General features: G+C 41.5%; 1 protein-coding gene across 7 annotated transcripts in view; it reads right to left on the reverse strand.

Moving 5' to 3' along the window:
• The window catches only part of LOC122564410 (catenin delta-2-like), a 1,213,649-nt gene that overhangs the window by 968,139 nt on the left and 223,256 nt on the right, over nucleotides 1-22,254 (reverse strand). The window contains exon 2 of one of the 7 annotated variants that reach the window (XM_087978581.1): nucleotides 10,040-10,229. The exons of the other annotated variants lie outside the window; for them this stretch is intronic. The gene's annotated coding sequence lies outside the window, so the exon portion shown is untranslated. The remainder of the gene's footprint in view (nucleotides 1-10,039; nucleotides 10,230-22,254) is intronic. 7 annotated transcript variants of the gene reach the window in all.

Raw genomic sequence — 22,254 nt, forward strand, 5'->3', positions numbered from 1 at the left:
TGGCCACAAAAAGGTGCTCATGACTGACTATTCAAGAATTGATTATTACTACATTGAACTCAGCAGACTGTTAAATTATTTCTTAATCATCAATGGAATACTACTTGATTTGTCCAGCATTTCCCTTTAAAGATAATGCAGGCAAAAACACCATCACAAGAATTTAACTTTTAATCTGTCCTCCCATATTGGTCACTCAAAAGGTTTCAAAGCTGCTTATATTTCTCTGCCATCATCATTCATCTCCAATATATAAGTGATGAGGCCCAGGCTGCATGGAATTGGGGCAAGATTATTTGTCTTCCTGGGTCAGACATAATGAGTAGTCAGGGGAGCTTGTTCCAAATATGCTGTAAACAAAAATCATTGAAGTGATATGGTACTTCAATGAAAACATGAGGTCCAGGAAAGTCTCCAAAGAAAATTAAATCTTGATGTCTTTAGTATAAAAATGACAGATACTTTATCTTGGATCAATTGGAGGCTAGTACGATTGCAACATTTAAAAGGCATCTGGATGGGTTTATGAATAGGAAGGGCTGGAGGGATATAGACCAGGTGCTGGGAGGTGGGACTAGATTAGGTTGGGATATCTGGTCGGCATGGACAGGTTGGACTGAAGGGTCTGTTTCCATGCTGTACATCTCTATGACTCTAATTGGCTTTGGCTGCAAGGATTCTGGGGCCTTTTCTGCAGCCTTAGGATATTCCTTTAGTAAATACTTCCTTTTCACATCTGTTGGTCTACCAGAGCAAAATCAGAGTTGGACATGTGTTTGAACTGTGTTTTCTGGAGGAGATGAACTTGATTGCTGACAATACAACATAATGATTTGAAAGATCCCTGCCTAATCTCCCACACCAACCTTTGGAAGCCCAGAGAGTAGAAAGCTGACTGAGACGTATTACTACCTTGACCTGAGTGGACCGAGAAGGTCATCCTGCTGGCGATTCGAGAAACGCAACCAAGGAGTCCACACTTATACCTGTCAAACAATGCAATGTGAAAGCCATTTAAGTAATCTGAGGTAGACAAGCTGAATGCTGGAAGAGCATAGCAAGCCAGGCAACATTAGGATGACATTAGTGAGGGGGTTGGGGGGTGGGGAGGAGAGAGAAGACCTTCCGAGCTTGCTGTGTTCTTCCAGCCTCCTGCTTGTCTACCTTGGATTCCAGCATCTGCAGTTTTTTTTGTCTCTATTTAAGTAATCTGACCAGTTTTATTAATTTCTTTCATTTATCTCAAACTGTGTTTGTGTGTCAGTCTTCTGTGTGAATAGGGGCTGAAAAAAATGTTTCGGGTTTAAAGCATAGATATTAATCAAGGATGAGAAAAATATGGTGCTGGAAAAACACAGCAGGCTAGGCAGCATCCGAGGAGCAGGAGAATCGACGTATCGGGCATAAGCCCTTCTTCAGGAACACATTTTTCAGCTCTGATCTCCAGCATCTGCAGTCCTCACTTTCTCATAGATATTAATCAGATGACCTTGTTATTTAATATGTTCAGTGCTAAAGTTATTGTGTATTTAATAAATAGTTAAGACTTTTGCTTGAGATACAAAACCAATTACTAGAATTGATTATTCACGAAGACTGGGATTGCTTATTCAAAACTCTGGTTAGAAGTCACTGAAGTAACAACAGAGGATATTCAATGATTTAATTTTACTGTTTTGCGAATTCAGAGGTAAAAAGGATGATTTGGTTCAGATCTCTATCCTTGTGTCATCATGCATGGACATTAAGCCAATTATGTGCACATTCTCTATCACAAGATCATTAATTGATCATGTTCAAATTTGGCTCAACGTTTTAGAACTTGACTGACCCACCTAAAAATTGTGTCTGAACATGATGCACATACTTGAAAAAGGGAAAATAAAACTAATTAACTCTTTCATGATATATTTTAGAAATGTTTTGTTCACCACTTGTCAACTCATTATCTTCCTTAAGGGCTCAACATAATGGTGGTGATCTAATTCCATATTTGCCAATGGCATGAGAAAACATACCAACATTATTCCTTTGACTATAAATGCTTTTCTGAATGTTTCTACGAAAAGAAAATTCAACCTTCATCATCTCCATACTACTCTGCTAGTGCACTTATTTTGAAGTCAAGTAACAATTTCTCCTGAAGCCTATGCTCCACTTCATACATTTTCAAACATGATGCAGCACAAATGGAGTCCTTTTCACCTTTGTCCTCTGTGTCCTCTATCTTAGACATGGACTCTAAACTAAATCTGTGTCATACTCTTCTTCCCACCAGCTTCAGTCTAGCTTCAGGCAAGGCTTGTTCTGGAACACAAATCTTCAGTACTACTGCTGGGACTAGTATAAGGACCCAAAGTCTATACTGTACCTATAGTCATTTCTTTATATCACATGAAATGAATCGATCTGGCTGAAGACTGGCATCTGTGATGCTGAAGAATTCAGGAGGAGGCTGAAATGGTTGAAAATGCTTCAGCTTTGATTTTGCTGAAGTGTTGGCTCCTTGTCTTGATGAAAGTGGAGATACTTGTGATTTCTCCTTCAAGGGATCCTTTGAACGCTCAGCTCCAAGCATCTCCACAGGCTGCACAGTAAGCTGCTATCTTAGACTCGCTGACAATTTCATTCGCACATTACTTTCATTACTTTGCACTTCAAAATAGAAATGTGGTTCAACCCTCTTGTTTTCTGATTATATCATATATACCATATATATGATTATAAAATGTCTTCAAACTTACACCATTTTTCATCTTTTATATAAATTATTTGGATGTGAATATAGGAGGTATAGTTAGTAGGTTTGCAGATGACACCAAAATTGTTGACGTAGCGGACACCGAAGAAGGTATCTCAGAGTACAACGGAACCTTGATCATTGTTGTGGTTCTGTTCGCCGAGCTGGGAATTTGTGTTGCAGATGTTTCGTCCCCTGTCTAGGTGACATCCTCAGTGCTTGGGAGCCTCCTGTGAAGCGCTTCTGTAATCATTCCTCCGGCATTTATAGTGATTTGTACCTGCCGCTTCCGGTTGTCAGTTCCAGCTGTCTGCTGCAGTGGCCAGTACATTGGGTCCAGGTCGATGTGCTTATTGATTGAATCTGTGGATAAGTGCCATGTCTCTAGGAATTCCCTGGCTGTTCTCTGTTTGGCTTGTCCTATAATAGTAGGACAAGCCAAACAGAGAACAGCCTGAAGAAGGGCCTGTGCCCGAAACGTCGAATCTCCTGTTCCCTGGATGCTGCCTGACCTGCTGTGCTGTTCCAGCAATAAAGTTTCAACTTTGATCTCCAGCATCTGCAGACCTCACTTTCTCCTATAATAGTAGTGTTGTCCCAGTCGAACTCATGTTGCTTGTCATCTGAATGTGTGGCTACTATGGATAGCTGGTCATGTCGTTTCGTGGCTAGTTGATGTTCATGGATGCGGACCGTTAGCTGTCTTCCTGTTTGTTCTATGTAGTGTTCTGTGCAGTCCTTGCATGGGACTTTGTACACTACATTGGTTTTGCTCATGCTGGGTATCGGGTCCTTCGTCCTGGTGAGTTGTTGTCTGAGAGTGGCTGTTGGTTTGTGTGCTGTTATGAGTCCTAGTGGTCGCAGTAGTCTGGCTGTCAGTTCGGAAATGTTTTTGATGTATGCTGGTGTGGCTAGTCCTTTGGGTTGTAACATGTCCTCATTTCGTTGTTTTCCCCTTAGGCATCTGTTGATGAAATTGCGGGGGTATCCGTTTTTGGCGAATACATTGTAGAGGTGTTCTTCTTCCTCTTTTTGCAGTTCTGGTGTGCTGCAGTGTGTTGTGGCCCTTTTGAAGAGTGTCTTGATGCAACAAGGAGGCTCCCAAGCACTGAGGATGTCACCTAGACAGGGGACGAAACGTCTGCAACAAAAATTGCCAGCTTGGCGAACAGAACCACAACAACGAGCACCCGAGCTACAAATCTTCTCCCAAACTTTGGAACCTTGATCAGATGGGCCAATTGGCTGAGGAGTGGCAGATGGAGTTTAATTTAGATCAATGTGAGGTGCTACACTTTTGCCCTGAGGTGTACTATCAAACAAAGAGACCTAAGGGTGAAAGTGTATAATTCCTTGAAAGTAGAGTCACTGGTAGACAGGGTTGGGAAGAAGGTGTTTGGCACGTTTGCCTTCAATGGTCAGTGCACTGAGTATTGGAGTTGGGACGTCATGTTGTAGCTGGACAGGACATTGGTGATGTCACTTTTAGATGTCACTGTGTTCGATTCTGGTCTCCCTGCTTTAGGAAAGACGTTAAACTTGAAAGAGTTCAGAAAAGATTTGCAGGGATGAAAATGAGCTACCATCAGAGGACCATCAGAGACTGAGGAGTGACCTTATATAGGTTTATAAAATCATAAACAGCATGGATGGGATGAATAGCCAAGGTCTTTTTTCCAGGGTAGGCAAGTCCAAAATTAGACTGCATAAATTTAAAAGGGATCTGAGGGACAACTTTTTCATGCAGAGTGTGGTGCATGTATGTAGTAAGCTGCCAGAGGAGATGGTGGAGACTTGTACAATTCCAACATATAAAAGGCATCTGGATGAGTACATGAACATCTAACAGTCTCTTAAATGCTCTTATCATATCTGGTGTGCAGGCAGATATGATTGGGGTGTTTCAGAGACTTTGAGATAAGCACATGAATATGCAAGGAATGGAGGGATATGGACCAAGGGCAGGCAGAAGGGATTACTTGAATTGGTGTCATGTACAGCACAACATTGTGGGCCAAGGGGCCCGTTTCTGTGCTGTAAAGTTCTATGTCCAATGAATAGGAAGGATTTAGAAGGATATGGGCCAAATGTTGGCAACTGGGTTTAGATCAGTTTAGGATATCTGGTTGGTAAAGATGGATTGGATCGAAGAGTCTGTTGCTGTGCTGGATAGCTCTACGAATTGCTTAGAAAAAAAAGATTGTTTGATGATTTTCAGTCATCCTAGCTCAACCTTTTGCATCAATTCCCTAGCTCTATTTCACTGAAAACAACATGCACCACTACTGAGATACCATTCTCCTCATCACATTTCCAATTCCCAAACCCACAACAAAGTAAAACCAAAAAACTGCAAGCAATGCATAGAGAAAGTATGCAGTGAGCAGTGTTTCATTCTGGAATGATGATATTAGGTTGGACTATCCATATGATCTCTTCACCATGACACCATGGGCCTCAACTGCATGATGACAGCAAGGACTGAACCAACAATTACAGGCTATTTAGTGGTCTGCATTAGATGGATAAGGTAAGAGGGCAGGAAAACTGAGGCAGGAAATCAGGTGGGTCCTCCGAAGAGTTAGGTATGGTGGTTGGACTTGAGGTTGGGTGAAGGTGGAGGAAATCCCAGCAGCAGGTCGGATCATTTTTGTGGGGCTAGGTTGAAATATCTATACTTCCCCTGGACCTTAAGACATTAATGGTGTGAATATTTTGCTAGGAGAAAGTGAGGTCTGCAGATGTGGGAGCACGAGGCGGCGCCGATACAGTCATCGATATAGCGGAGGAAAAGGTGGCCACAGATTCACCTGCACCTCCACACACATCATCTATTGCATCCTCTGCACCCGATGTGGCCTCCTCTATATTGGGGAGACAGGCCGGCTACTTGCGGAGCGTTTCAGAGAACACCTCTGGGACACCCGGACCAACCAACCCAACCACCCTGTGGCTCAACATTTCAATTCCCCCTCCCACTCCACCAAGGATATGCAGGTCTTTGGACTCCTCCATCCCCAGACCACAACAAAACGACGGTTGGAGGAAGAGCGCCTCATCTTCCGCCTAGGAACCCTCCAACCACAAGGGATGAACTCGGATTTCACCAGTTTCCTCATTTCCCCTCCCCTCACCTTGTCTCAGTCTAATCCATCGAATTCAGCACCGCCTTCCTAATCTGCAATCTTCTTCCCGACCTCTCCGCCCCCACCCCAGTCTGACCTATCACCCTCACCTTGACCTCTTTCCACCTATCACATTTCCGACGCCCCTCCCCCAAATCCCTCTTCCATACCTTTTATCTTAGCCTGCTGGACAAACTTTCCTCATTCCTGAAGAAGGGCTTATGCCCGAAACGTCGATTCTCCTGTTCCCTGGATGCTGCCTGACCTGCTGCGCTTTTCCAGCAACACATTTTCAGCTCTGAATATTTTGCTATCCTTACTGAGTATTTCCTTTAAGGATGACTAGTTAGATTTGTTCATCATTAGCTAGAGTGCTGGGCCAGTATTTATCACCCATCCCTAATTGCATTTGAGGAGGTGAGGGTGAGCCACCTTCTGGGACTGCTCAAGTTTATTTGGTGTAGGCTTACCCAGAGGGTAGTTAGTAAGGGGGGTCCTGTCATTTGATCTAGTGAAGGCTGAGGGAGCAGTGATATGTTTCCACATCAGGATCACGTGTGAGTTGGAGAGGAACTTGCAGGTGATGGTGTTCCCATGTATCTGCTGAACTTGCTCTTCCAGGTCATGGGGATTTGTAAGATGATGTCTAAGGAGCCTTGGTAAATTGCTGCTGTGTTCTTGCACTTGGTGTGCACTGGTGCCAATTTGTCTTGGTGGTTGAGAGAATGAATGTTGAAGGGGGAGATGAGATGCCAATCAAGAAGCCTGCTTTACCTTGGATTGTGTCAACCTTCTAAGAAAACAACAACACATAACCATAGAAGAATTCTGGCAAAAAGAATCAATCACACTCCTAACTTGTGCCTTGTAGATAGTGGAGAAAGTGAGGACTGCAGATGCTGGAGATCAGAGCTGAAAATGTGTTGCTGGAAAAGTGCAGCAGGTCAGGCAGCATCCAAGGAACAGGAGAATAGTGGATAGTAGATAGTGGACAAGTTTAGTGGGGTCAGGAAGTAAGTTACTCACTTCAGAATTTCTATACTTGGACCTACTCTTGTAGACTTGGTTTCGTTTCTAAGAGAGGTTAACCCTAGGATGTGGGGTTTCAGTGATCATGATGCTATTGAACATCAAGGACCTGACGGTTGGGTTCTCTATTGTTGGTGTTGATCACAGCCAGGCATACCCATGATGCCAATGCTATTTGTCATAGATCAGCACAAGCCTTCATATTGTTCAGGTCTTGTTGCATTTGAAGTGGACTGGGTATCTGAGGGCTCATAAATAGCATTCAACATTGCGCAATAATCAGCAAATATCCCTACTTCTGATGTTACGATAGAGGAAAGGTCATTGATAAAGCAGCTGAAGTTGTTTGGGCCAAGGACAACTCCTGCAGAGATGTCCTAAGGCTGAAATAATTGATATCCACCATCCACAACCATCTTCCAAAGTGTTAGGAATGACCCCAACCAGTGGAGAATTTCAGTTTTGCTAAGACCTCTTGATGCCACACTCAGCCAAGTGCTGCCTTAATATCAAGTATAATCAGTCTTACATCCCCTCTTGGACAAAGGCTGTAATGAAATCAGGTGCTGAGTGGGCTTGGTGGAACCCAACAGCACTTAATGAATATGTTATTGTTGAGTAAGTGCTGTTTGTTAGTACGGTTGACATCTTTCATCACTTTGAAGATAATTGAGAGTAGACTAATGGGACAGTAATTAGCTGGGTTAGATTTGCCCTGCTATTTGTGGATAGGACATGCTGAGGTAACTTTCTGCATTGTCGGGTAGATGTCAGTGTTGTGACTGTGACAGCTTGGCTAGGGTGATGGCTAGTTCTACAGCATGTCTCAGACCGATTGCCAAAATGCTGCTATGGCCCATAGCCTTCACAGAATCCAGTGCCTTCAGCCATTTCTTGCTATTAACTGGTAGGAATTGAATTGGCTGAAGGTTGGGATCTGTGACACTGAAGACCTTAGGATATGGCCATGATGGATCATCCGCTCTGAACTCCAGGCTAAAGATGTTTGCAAAACTTCAGTTTGTGAAGTCACTATGTCTATCAGCACCTGGACAAAAATCAGTGGGATCCTGCAAACAGCATTACACACTGATTTTCAGATTATAGTTACATCCCAGTTTAAACGGGCACTAACTTAGCCAAACATTTTCACAGTGCGCCCAATCCCTCATGGCCCATTTCCATCTAGCAGAGGCAAGGCAAATCATTCACTATTTTATTTCACACACCATTTTGTGTCAAAATGAGTTTGCGAATAAGTTGTATTAAGAACTTGACCTGGAACGTGAACTTAAAAACATTTTATAATGAGCTGAGGCCCAGTTCCTGCCTCAAACCACAAGTAAAATTTCACCTGAGGATCTTTGCAAATAATTAGCTTTTGCGTCATTTAACAGGCAGAGCGCCAATGTAGGAGCAGAATTAACCATGGTACAATGCTAATCTTTACAGAAATTTGCCTCAATACCTAAATTGTAAAAATTGGGGACCTGTTGTAATTTATAAAAAAAAGAACACAGTCAAAACATTATAGATAAATTGGTGTCTGCAATGTGGGAGGGTCTACACTTAAAGTAAATCACTGGAGGCTATCCAAATTAATTTAAAAGGTGTTGAGGCCATAAGGAATAATCGACATCGAATGCTTCATAACTTGTTGGAATTATTTGAGGCAGTCTCTAATTTAATAGGAAATTGCCATGGGGCTGATATAATTTTCTTTGATTTTTTGAAAATTATTTAATAAAATTCCCAAATAAGATCTTTTAAAAGAAGATCAAAGCTCATAGAATTAATGGCATATTAGTGAACTGGATTATAGATTGGCTTTAGCAGTTCAAAGTAAGAAAACATGGAATAGACTTAGGCTTGGCAAAGTGAAGAGTGCAGTTCCACTCTGTTGTGCTAGCTCTCCTGCTGTTTATTCTATTTATTATTAATATAGAGGATATGGTTTCCAATACATGTTAACATTTTCAACTAGCTATATGGTGATTGATCAATGAAGATACTCAAAATCATAAAGCAGACCAAAACTTGAACATTAGATTGATTCTTATGCGAATAAATGCATTGCAACCCACACAGAATTGAGAGTAAAGCGAACACCTTTTAGAATGGAGATAAAAAGAATTTTCTTCAGCCAGAGAGCGGTGAATCAATGGAATTCATTGCCACAGGAGGCTGTGGAGGCCAGGTGATTGAGTATATTTAAGAGTGAGATAGATAGGTTCTTGATTATCAAGGAAATTAAGGGTTACAGGGAGAAAGCGGGAGAATGGGGCTGAGAAACCTATCAGCCATTATTGGGTGGCACAGCAGACTTGCTGGGCTGAATGGACTACATTCTGCTCCTATGTTTCATGGTCTTAAAGACATAGGTGGATAAGTGAAAGGAATCAGGGCTATCGTTGATCCTTTACTAATGTGTACAATCAGTATAAAGTGTCAATATATGGTTTAGAAAGCAGATTTTAAAAAAACACACCCAATGGTGGAGCAGGCAAATTATCTAATTTCAAACTGTGATCACAAAATATACAAGTGCAAAGTTATAAGGTTTTGAGTGAAACTGGAGACGTTCATAGAAAGAAGACTTGCAGAACAGACCTTCATAAAAATAGTTCTATCAAGAAACAAAACAAGTGAATATTCCAGGTAGGTGCAAAGTACTGCAAATGCTGGAATCTGAGCTGAAAACAACAAATCTGGAGATCACAGTGAATCAGGCAGCGTCATGGAGAGGGAAACAAGATAATGTTTAGAGCCTAGATGATTCTTCATCAGAGCTGATGTGAAGTGTAGAGGGGCAGCATTTATGCAATAGTTTGGGGGGGTTTGGGTTGTGAGGGCACTATGAACTGCGATGAATTGTCCTGAGGCAGGATCACTGGACCTGAAGTATTAACTCCAATTTCCCTCCTGCCAGACCTGCTGAGATTTTCCAGCAATTTCTGTTTTTGTTTCAGATTTCCAGAATCCGCAGTTCTTTTCTCTTTCATTCCAACTGCTATGTTCATTTAAAGATGCTCAATGAACATTATGAAGATTAGAGGTGACTTTTATTAATATGTCAAATGTAGAGCTTCAGTTATTCAGAGCCTCTCCCAGGAACATCTGTACCATTATGCATAAGGTATTATACCTCTGTGGACAGACTTTTTTGTGGCCATCATTTTCATATGTTGGTAAAGCAGGAACACCGGCTGGATACTTGCATAAATAAATCTCCATCTTCCAGTCGTGGATCAGATGGTGGATCATCCTGTGATCCTGTGAAACTATCTTGTCTGAAGCAAGGAGTGGAACCACACACTGCAATGTCAATGGAGTGCCTTATAAACAGAAATGAAAAGGTGACAGTTCAATGAGTCTAGGAATTCAATGCAGTGAGGATACAACGTTCTTTATTTTAACATTTTAACATTTAAAGATGATGGTGTAAGCTGGAGACAGTACATCTTTAAAAGTTAGGATCTACGTTAATGACTAAGTTAAGTAATTTAAATTAGTTGGTTTATTGTTAGTTCTAAAATCAATCTAAGGACAGAATCTCAGAGTGTTCAAGTGATGGGGGCTTAATTGAGATTTGTGGCATAATCAGTTGACAAGTGTGGCAAGACCAATATCAACATTGGGAGCATCTTGTGTCATTTAAAGCTTTCGACAAGCGTTGTGGTATTTTTTTCACAAGGCAGCAATTATTTCACTGCAGGTGGAGAGATGTCCTGAGCACGTGAGTAGACAAAAGGGCTTGCAGGGTTATTGCTGCTAGGGGTTGAGAGGAGAAAACGAGTGAGGGAAGAATTTGCACACAAAAGTGAGAGAGGTTAAGCATGAGCATTGGTGCAAGATAGGTACAAAAACAGCAATAGAGTGATTGTACACCATTGGAATGAAGATGGCGGCACTTACACTGGTGGAGTGAAGAAGGTCATTGACCTTCTTCCTACAGTGATGAACGTTCCTTCAGAGGGCTGAGAATGCATTGATATGGGTGGCAATCTTGCACCCAGCTGGCGTGGCCTGATGTTGAGTCCTTCCCCTTTCCTGTGGGAGTAGCAGTGATGTTCTGTCTCTGCATCATTTAATCCAGCAGGTTCTCCACAAAGCAGGGCACTGATTTCCCCTGCCTGCTATGTCTGAGAGACTCATCAGGAGCTGTGCAGAGCAGCTCCAGACTGACAGTGCTTGTTCGGGTGCAAGATGGGCTTATAAAAATGGTGCTGATGCAAGGGATTTTGGTGAATTCTGGGATATCTGTTAAGTGGGAGTTATTCCAGGAATGGTAAATGGCAAGACAGGGCTGGAATTGGATGTAAGGGATGTTACAGGGTTGGGCAGGCACGTATTAAGATGAGTTTGGTAAGAAATGGAAGAAAACCCGCTAGGCCTCATGGGAAGAAATCCTCCAGTAAGCTCAAAGAAACTCAGACTCATCCAAAAAAAAATAAGATTTACACGAGTAAATTGGCTGCAGAGAACTTTAATGATGAAACTATGTTGCATAGTTAGATGGGGATGGCAGCATGGGAAATGTGTCTCAGCAGCAGTGTGCTGGAGTTTGAAGACAGTGGGGTGCTCCCAGGCAACGACAAATGTAGCAAGTGTCTGCAACGCAATCAACCTTAGCTTGAAGTTGTTGAGCCGGAGTTCAAGATTCAGAAATGCACTGCATAAGGGACGGGGTGTCTTAGAGTTATAGGAGTGGATTTTATGCCATTTCCCCGGCTTTATTTTATACAGTGGGGAGGCAAGTAAAATATGAAGGGTGCTAAACTCATTATCCCATAACAGTAGATGGGTGGCCACAAACATTGTTACCAAGGCAACTAACTGGAGTATTACATTGTCCACCCCATATTATAGTTGGTCTGTGGCAGTTCAAGAGGTAGCTCACCACTTTCTCAAGGGCAACTAGGGACAAACAACATATGCTGACCTAGCCAGCGATGCCATGAGTGAATTGGTAAAAGAGATGGGACTGGCTGGCTGTTTATGTTTGAACACAAATGGTGAAAAAGTGTGAAAGGAAGAATGGTGTGTCATTAATAGGACGGGGCGGGTGGAGTCATGTGCCCTTGGGGCACCCTACCAAGGTATTCTTCCCCTCACTTTGTTGTTCATCCTCACTGACACCCAAAACCTATCCTCTCGCCTCCCTTTCCATCTCTTTCCACCTCTCTTCCCATCCCTAGGATGCCCAATTCCTCCCAGCCCTGGGATCCGTTCAAAGTTCTGCATAGACCTGCCTGTGGTGTTAGCAATATCCACAACTGAGGTCTTGTGCTACTGAGACTGCTGGAGCTACAGCCAATTTGATCAGCTGGTAGATCTTCAGAGCAAAACTTTCTTCCACTGAGGGGAAGAATCCAACTTTCAGCTCATGTGGTAATATACTGCACAGAATGTGACCACTTAGCACATTGAGTCCATGCTGTTTCTCATGGAGCAACCCAGGCAGTACCATTCTGTTGTTCTTATCTCCAGAAGTTAGTTATTCTCAAATACCTATTCAATTTCATTTTGAAGTGAGTCATCACTTCCACATCCCTCTTGGGGAGTCAGATTCAGATTTTTACCATTCACCACTTAAAATTCTGCCACACATTCTCTCTACACCCCTTCCCCAAAACCTTAAAAATGCTCTCCGTATCCCTTGTACTATTAGCTCATATGAACTTGTCATGACTACCTTATCCAAACCTGTGAAAATCTTATCTGTGTGTATCAACTTTCACCTCAATCACCTTTGTTTCTTAGATAATCATCCTGAAGTTTACAAACTAACAGTTCCTATCCCTGGAACCATTCCAGTAAATTTTACCTGCACACTCTCAAGGACTTTGTTATGTTCTGGTGATGAGAACTGGAAACAGTATTCGAGTTGGTCCCAACCATAGCTTTATAAAACTTCATAAAAATCAGCAAAACTTTCTGATTTTGTGCTCTTGAAGCCCAAGATCCTATATGTCCTATCACTTTTAAGAATGGACGCACATGGAAAGCTAAGCACTCAATTCCTGTGCACTGTTCAGAACAATGCTGTAAGTCTACATTGCCTCTCTCTGACAAAGTACAAGACTGCGTACATCTCAATTTAAAATTCCATCTGTCACTTGTCTACTTGTTCTTTTAGCATGTAAAATCACGTTGCAGGTGATTTGAATCATCCTCAATATTTGCCAGCGATTATTAGCAAGTTTGAAATTCTAAATTGTACCCCGACATCCAAGTCATTTATATATAGAATATCTAAAATAATGGTCCTAGCATTGAACTGGAAAACCATTATCTACCATGATCCAAAAAATAATCATTTATCATCTACAACTGATTTCTGTGCTTAAGTCATCCAGTTGGGAACAGATCTTCCAATTCCATAAGACTCGCCTCGACATCTCCATCCAGGAGGCAGTCATACCCTTTGAGTAGTTGTTTGGATTTGGTCCATGTCAGGGACACAAAGATGTCACTACAATTCAAACGAGTAAAGGATAGCAAGCTAAGTGATAGAGGAGTCTTAGCATTTGCCATTGGTGTGAATAAGAAGAAATACTGCAGGAAAACAGGTATATGTACCATGGAGTTGAAGGGTGTGGTGCTGGGAAAGCACAGCCAGTCAGGCACCATCTGAGGAGCAGGAGAATCGATGTTAACGTAAGCTCTGGAGCCATGGTAGAAGAAGCCACTCAAATGTGGCCAACAAAACAAAATATTCTAGTGGTAAGGGATTGTTACTATTGTCTGCAGTCATGACAGGATATTCTGAAACTAATGCTGACTGTCTGGAGCAAGGGTTAATGATATGTCTCCATGTTTGAAGAAGAACGTAGGGTGGGAGGGGCAGGATCCAATTATTGCAGTCCATATCAGAACTAACAATATTTTTTGAACTGGGAATGAAATTCTGCTGTGGGAATTTGAGGTAAGATGTAAAGTGAAAAGACCAAAACTTCAAAGGCAAAACCTCTGGATTTCTGCCCAAGCCACACATAGATGGAATGAAGACAGAGGGTTGAGAATTTTAAATTTGTGACTGAAAGAATGATATGGCTGGCAAAGGTTTCAACATCAGCATCAGTGTTAAGGAAAGAGGGAGCTGTTCCACTGAGATGGACTCCACTCAAACTGGACCGGGTCCCTGATCCTTGTGAATTCAATAACTAGGTCAGGAGATGAGGGTTCAAATTAATAACAAAGAGAGAAAGAAATCAGGGAAGGGCTTGGACTCCCAACAGTTTCCAATCTATATCATTAACTTTGATGTGGTAGCAATCTAATGTGTCCTAGTTAGCTGAGTGCACAGGCTAAGAAGGAAAGTAAACTGTAGGGAGCAAAGAGGCTGCAAAGGTGGGCAAAAATATGACTGATGAAGCATTTGAAAAAATGTAAAATGCCCATTTTGATAGAAAATACAGAAAAGCAGATTTATTTTGACTGAGAGAGACTGGGAAATGTTTCAAAGGGTGTTTTATAGTTCTTGTACTTAAATCACAGGAACTTAACATGCCCACAATTAGGAAGGCAAATGCCCTTATAACAAAAATATTGAAAAAAGTAGTTTTACAATAGTCGTGGAGATCACACCTGGCACAGTTTTTAGAAATGTATGGAATCCTCTATCCAGATGGCTGTAGATGCTCAGCCATTGAATAGACTCAAGATCAAGATGAAAATAATTTTAGTTACCAAGGGATTCAAGTTATTTCGAGACAGTGGGAGAAGTGTGGTATTGAGATAGATGATCAGCCATGATCTTAGTGAATGGCAGAGAAGGCTTTAAGAACAAAGTAGTCTACTCCCACACCTATTTCTTATATTCCTATGTCGAGAGTGTGGTGCTGGAAAAGCCCAGCTGGTCAGGCAGCACCCAACGAGCAGGAGAATCGACATTTCGAGCAAAAGGCCTTCCTGGTGACTACACTCTCGATTCTAATCTCCATCAGCTCCAGTCCTCACTTTCTCCTCTTGTATCCCTACGTCCTTTACAGAGACATGGGTGAGAAGTAAACATTCAAGGGTAAGAGTAAAAAATGAAAAATTGAGTTGGAGTAGTCCTGATAATAAAGGATGCAATGAAGGCAAGAAACATATATGATTTTAGCTCAGAAAATCTGGATGTAGAATTAGTATGTTGGGCCTGAAAAATAACAAAGGACAAAACAAAAAAAAACTGTGCAAGCAATTTATAGGCTCCCTAATAGTAACCAGGGTGTTCTACAGGACACAGTTCTGGAGATCAAAGCAAAAGACTTACATTAACCCAGGAATTTTCATCTTATGTAAACTAGGAAAACTAAACTGTAAAAGTAGCCTTTTTAGGGTTATTTTAAGTAGTGCATTTGAGACAATTTACTAGAACAATATTTCAGGGCGTTAACTACAGAACAGGCTATTTTAGATCTAGTTTTATAGAATGAGACAGGTTTCATGAATAACCACACCTCAGATGATTCATTGGCGAGCAGTGAATTTCATATGAAGTTGGAAAGTAATAAAATTAAGTCTTAAGTTAGTTTTAAAATTTAAAACTACTCATGTAGTCATGAGGGTAAAACTGGAAAACGCAGATTCAGAATTTAGATTAAAAGATGCCACAGGATGTAAGAATAACAATGATTTAGCAAAATTATCCATATTTCTCAGCAAATAATCATTCCCTTGGAGAATAAAAGTAGCACAGTCCTAGCTAACTAGAACAGTTAAGTATCAAATTAAAAGAAGGAACTTAATGTTGTGAGAAGAATAGTTGGCCTGAGGGTTGAGTAGATTTTAAAAGCATTCACATATTGCCTTATATCACTGGATTTTGATAATGACTTGGTTTGCACCCTGTTTATTTTGTCCAGGTATACATCAGGGTTTTTCCACACTAATTTGTTTCAATTTAACTCAACAAAATTGTAATTTTCTTTAGATTGGTAACTCAGTAGAGTGTGGCAATAATAGCCTCATCTGAGAAAACTATCCGTTCATCTTTTAGTGCACTTTCCTATCTCAATTATTGATTTTATCACATCAATGTTATTAAACTGCTTTTTAAATCACCCCTTCATGATGCAACTCTATGGCTAGCACATCCTGAGGCAGGACTTGAATCCAGACGCTTTGTGGTAGGGATATGCTGCATCCCATCATCAGACCCTTTATTAAATTGCTAATGTAAACACTTAAAGACACGGCCTTAATCATAAATTAATTAAATGCAGGAACACAAGTAAAAAATATTGTGTGTTATGGTCAAAAGTATAAACATTACTCATATAGAAAGGTAGATCAGTGTAATGAAATAATACTCTCAGTAAATATTCTATAATTTCACTTCTTTCTATTTGTTGACCATAACTTCATCTAAATCAAAATGAAAACATACATTTATGATTTAATTACTTCTTAACAACTCACCAGTTGGTGGCTGACCTCTCCATTATACTACACTGGCTCAAAGCTTTTCACAACTCTTTCAAAACTTCATTCCATATGTTTTAGAATACTCATGGACAAAGATGAGAGTGGTCCTAAAGGAAGAGTGCTAAACTGGAGGAAGGCCAACTATGGCAAAATTTAGCAGGAGCTGGGAAACGTAGATTGGGAGCAGCTGTTTGAAGGGAAATCCACATTTGATATGTAGGAGGCTTTCAAAGACAGGTTGATTAGAGTTCAGGAGAGATATGCTCCTGTGAAAATGAGAGATAGAAATGGCAAGATTAGGGAACCATAGATGACAGGTGAAATTGTGAGACTTGTTAAGAGGAAAAAGGATGCCTAGGTGACTGAAGACAGACGAAGCTTTGGAAGAATATCGGGAATATAGGACCAATCTGAAACGAGGAATTAAGAGGGCTAAAAGGAGTCATGAAATATCCTTAGCAAGCAGGGTTAAGGTAAACCCCAAAGACTTTTATTCATATATAAGGAGCAAGAGGGTAACTAGAGAAAGGGTTGGCCCACTCAAGGACAAAGGAGGAAAGATATGCATGGAGTCAGAGAAAATGGGTGAGATTTGCATCGGTATTCACCGAGGAGAGGGACATGACGTTGAGGTTAGAAATAGATCTTTGATTACTTTAGGTCAAGTAGGCATAAGGAGGGAGGAAGTGTTGTGCATTCTAAAAGGCATTAAGGTGAACAAGTCCCCAGGTCCAGATGTGATCTATCCCTGGTTACTGAGGGAAGCAAGAGAGGAAATAGCTGGAGCCTTAACAGATATCTTTGCAGCATCCTTGAACATGGGTGAGGTCTCAGACGGCTGGAGAATTGCTAATGCTGACCCCTTGTTTAAGAAGAATAGCAGGGATAATCCAGGTAATTATAGACCTTCGTGAGCCTGACGTCAGTGGTAGGGAAGCTACTGGAGAAGATACTAAGGGATAGGATCTATTTACATTTGGAAGAAAATGGACTTATCAGTGATAGGCAGCATGGTTTAGTGCAGGGAAGGTTATGTCTTAAAAACCTAATAGAATTGTTTGAAGAGGTGACAAAGTTGATTGATGAGGGAAGGGCTGTAGATGTCATATGCATGGACTTTAGAAAGGCGTTTGATAAGGTTCCCAGTGGTAGGCTGATGAAGAAGGTGAAGTCACATGGGGTCTAGGGTGTTCAAGCTAGATGGATAGAGAACTGGTTGGGCAACAGGAGACAGAGACTAGTAGTGGAAGGGAGCTTCTCAAAATGGAGACCTGTGACCAGTGGTGTCCCACAGGGATCCGTGCTGGGATCACTGTTGTTTGTGATAAACATAAATGATCTGGAGAAAGGGGCAGGTTGCCTAATTAGCAAGTTTGCAGATGACACTAAGATTGGTGGAGTAGCAGAGAGTGAAGGGGACTGTCAGAGAATACGGCAAAATATAGATATTTTAGGAGAGTTGGGTGGAGAAATGGCAGATGGAGTTCAATCCAGACAAATGTGAGGTGATGCATTTTGGAAGATGCAATTCCAAAGCGAACTATACAGTAAATGGAAAAGTCCGAGGGAAAAGTGATGATCAGAGTGATCTGGGTATTCAGTTCCATTGGTCCCTGAAGATGGCAATGCACGTCAGTAGAGTGATCAAGAAGACATATGGCATGCTTTCCTTCACTGGACGGGGTACTGAATAGAAGTGTTGGAAGGTCACGTTACAGTTGTATAAGGTTTGGTTCAGCCACATTTGGAATACTGCATGCAGTTCTGGTCGCCGCATTACCAAAAGGATGTGGATGCTTTGGAGAGGGTGCAGAGGAGGTTCACCAGGATGTTGCCTGGTATGGAGGGTGCTAGCTATGTGGAGAGGTTGAGTAGATTAGGATTATTTTCATTGGAAAGAAGGAGGTTGAGGGGGGACCTGATTAAGGCCTACAAAACCATGAGAGGTGTAGAGAGGGTGGATAGAAAGAAACGTTTTCCCAGAGTGGAGGACTCAATTACTAGGGGTCACGAGTTCAAGCTGAGAGGGGGAAAAACTTAGGGGAGATATACAAAGAAAGTTCTTTATGTAGAGGCTGGTGGGTACCTGGATTGTGTTGTCAGTGGAGGTGGTAGGGGTGGGAATGATAGCGTCAGTTAAGATGTATCTGGACAGATACATGAAAGGACAGAGAGCAAAGGGGTACAGATCCTTAGAAAATAGGCAGCAGATTTAGATAGAGGATTTGAATTGGCGCAGGTTTGGAGAGCTGAAGGGTCTGTTCCTGTGCTGTAGTGTTCTTTGTTCTTTGTTTTAACGTAATTTCCCAGTAGCCTGCTCTATAATCAAAGGTGAGGGTGGTACTTTGTGTTAATTAAGTCAAGTATGGCACTGCCAGGTTGTTGTTATAACAGACTGTAAAATCTACTTATTTAATAGTATAACAATCTTTGAGTTATACTGGAGGAATTTATGTCCTCTGAGAGAGCTGGTAACGAAATTCTGCAAGTTGCATTTTGGAGTCCATACTTCATTTATATGATCACAAGTCCAAACGTTAGGTAGATTGGCCATGTTAAATTGCCCATAGTATCCAGGGATGTGCAGGTAAGATGGGTTAGTCATGGGAAATGCAGTGGTACAAGGATAGGGTACAGGGGGTGGGTCTGGGTGGTATGCTCTGAGGGTCAGAGTGGACTCAATGAGCCAAATGGCCTGCTTCCACACTGTACAGATTCTATGAAAAAATAAGTAGCGTAAATCCATATTTATTCTGCATTCAAAATGTGTTACTTCAGTCAAGCAGATTGCATTTGCAATCTGGTGGCACACAATGACTGGCAGGTCTTCACAACAAGCAGATAGTGAATTAGTCCTCACTGGATAGATGTTTTCTCCCTTTGTCACTCTCTCAATGGCCTCAGGCAAGGCTCAGTGAGAAAGAAGAAAAAACTGCTTCTGCAAGATGTTTGGCTGGAATGTGAAGAAAATGTCATTTGGACTGATTATGTGCTGAATTACTCCAGCTAAACACTTGCTGAATCTCATCAATCCAGATTAAATGAAGCCCTGAAGTTAGATTGGATTAATTTTATTGCAGGCTGGGCTCTTTTTTGGAAAGGTTGGGGAAGAATGCGTGTGCCCCATTTATTCCTGCATACCCAACAATCAGGAGAACAGAACTGCTCATTCCCATCCAGTCTTTCAGTTACATGTGTTCATTGGAATGGTATCAAGATTGGAATTGAATAACAGAGGTTCAGAGGGGAGAAAGGTAGTCTAGCAAATATTGTCATAATGATGTAAAAGATGGACTATTGATTTTGAAATTCTACTATACAATTTAATAGCACATTTGAATGACTGAACTGATTTAAAAAAAATTAAAAATACTGATTTAAAATGGCCACAGGCATCATGTAACCACAATTGTCCAAATTTCAATGTGATGTAGACCACAGACAGTGTAACTGAAATTAACTTTTATCCAACATCTTCTCTCATTTACTGTCACTCACTCTAACCCTCAACACCACTAACCCCACGCACAGACTCCTCATCTGCATAGGATACCTGCTGGCTTGCACTAACATTAATAGTGGAGCTGTCCACCTCCATCTCCCGTACTACCTGCCTGTATCTCATACCAGGAAGATAGCAATCCACATAAGTGCAGAAAGGATCAAGTCACATGGAGTACTGCCTGTCATTTCTCTCCTCACCCCTGGGAGAGGATCCTGACTCTGACCATGCCCAGTGGCTGACTGACCATGATTCCGTTCACGCGCCTGAACCGGTATCATAGGCTCTTGACTTAATGTGCTGGGAGCAAAGGCTATCTTTGTTGACTTCACTGAGGCCTGCTGAAAACTATGACAAACCTGCTGGCTTTGTGTCTGGGCTAAATGGCATAGCATTACAACAACAATATTACTCTGGTAACTCTCCCTAAGGGGGTAAATTTCAAAATGCCAAAGCAAGTCTCATAGAATCCCTGCAGTCTACATCAACCCCTCTGAACAGCATCGCTCCAGATCAAAGCCCTGCTGTTTTCCTGTATTTCTCAAGGCTACTTCCCACTGTGCCAAAAGGCAGGGATACTGTGAGCACCCAGATAGGCTGTGAGTGAATGAGTGCTACAAGAGAAAGTGAAGAGCCCAAGAGATGCAAACTGGCCCAATCGACGAGCTGGGTGCATGTCCCTGAGTACAGTGTTCTTGCTGCAACATAACAATGATAATTGCTGCTGAAGCCTGAGGTGCAGCATTAAAGTGAAATATCCTGTAAACGAATCTGAGAGGTGTCACGAGAGTTCTTAGAGGCTGTCACATGTAGGACGTCAGTGTCCTTGCATGTGGGATGTGTTTGGCCTGTGCCCACGCAGCTTACCTCGATATGTTCAGAGCAAGCTGCGAGCTGAATACACCAGATACCGATTCTGGCTTCCTTTTCAAGTTTCCCAACATGTAATTTGTTTTGGTAAGTTTGGTAAAATGGAAGTTTCACAAGCAGCAATCCCCATTAACTAGCATCTTGCCATTGTCTCGTGAAAATCTAGCCACGCTGCTTGTGAAACTCATAGAAGATATGTCAAGCACTTTCAACAAATTCTGCCTCACATCTCAGATTGCTCAGACATAAATTCCACCACAGAGTATTACAGCACATAAGGAATCCCTTTAGCACATCATGTCCCTGCTTTCCAGCACTTGGCCCACAGCCTTATAATTTATGACGTTTCAAGTGATCATCTCAATACTTCATAAACTTTATGATGGTTCCTTCTCTACCACACTTCTAGGCAGTGATTTTGAGATTATGATTGCTCTCCAGGCAATTAATGTTTTCTTAAATCCCCTCAAAATTAACATCCCCTTAGCTAAAATCTATTTCCCCAGTTTGTGCCCCCCCCCCAAACAAAGGGGAAAAGTCCCTTCCTCTCTACCCTACCCATGCCCCTCAATTTTGTAGATGACGATCAGACTCCACCCCAACCTTCTGCACTCAAAGAGAAATATTCCCAAGTTAGTTTCAAAGCCAGAACACTTCAGTTCAGACAACATCCTGGTGAACCTCTAATGAAATCATATCTTTCCTAATGTGGTGACCAGAACTACACACAGCACTCCAGCTGTTGCCAAACATTTTTTGCAATCTATCATAATCTCCCTTCTCTTTTATTCAATGCTTTGACTAATAAAAGCGTGTACCCATATGCCTTCTTAATCACCTTATCTATAAGCTATCAACTCAATTTCACTACAAAAAGCAGAAGATGTCTATTGCAATTAAAAACGGATTATCTAAATGGATAGTTATTCTGAACTAGTGACTCTTTTTCTGATCTGAAGTCCTGACTCATTTCTTAGCAATACTTCTTAAAATTAAAATGACTATTTCACTCATAAGCAAGTCTGAGTTGCTGATAATGTTTTTCTCCAGAGATATCACAGGTTTTCTCAGACATCCAGTTGTACTTTGATTCCCTTTACTGAACTACAGGAAGATGGAGTGGAGTTCTTCGTTCAGATACAAAATTTATTGCCAGTTTCAGGGGCAGTTATGGTTGGACAATAAAAGTTGATTTAGTCACGTCCTGTGAATGAATTAAAAAAACTCTTCTGCCTTCTCACAGACATGGCATACTTCATCACTTGCAGCATCCTCACAGCTAAGGAAGAAATGACACCATTCAGTCTGCTTTTTACTCTGAAGGACGTCATCTCTAATTTTGCGACTGTGAACATGATGACCTCACAATCTTCTGTTGACTCTTATCAAACAAATAACTGACTAATTCAAGTCACAAGAGCACGTCATTCCAAGAAACTCTGATATGTCTCTCTTAGATTTAAGTCATGCTGAGAAGGTGCCGGACTGGGGTGGAGAAAGTTAAAAATCACACAGTACCAGGTTATAGTCCAACAGGTTTATTTTGTAATACTAGCTTTCTGAGCACTGCTCCT

The sequence above is a fragment of the Chiloscyllium plagiosum genome, unplaced genomic scaffold (genome assembly GCF_037043375.1).
Source record: "Chiloscyllium plagiosum isolate Xiang-an unplaced genomic scaffold, Cpla_swu_hap1 HiC_scaffold_34, whole genome shotgun sequence".
Taxonomy (NCBI): Eukaryota; Metazoa; Chordata; class Chondrichthyes; order Orectolobiformes; family Hemiscylliidae; genus Chiloscyllium; species Chiloscyllium plagiosum.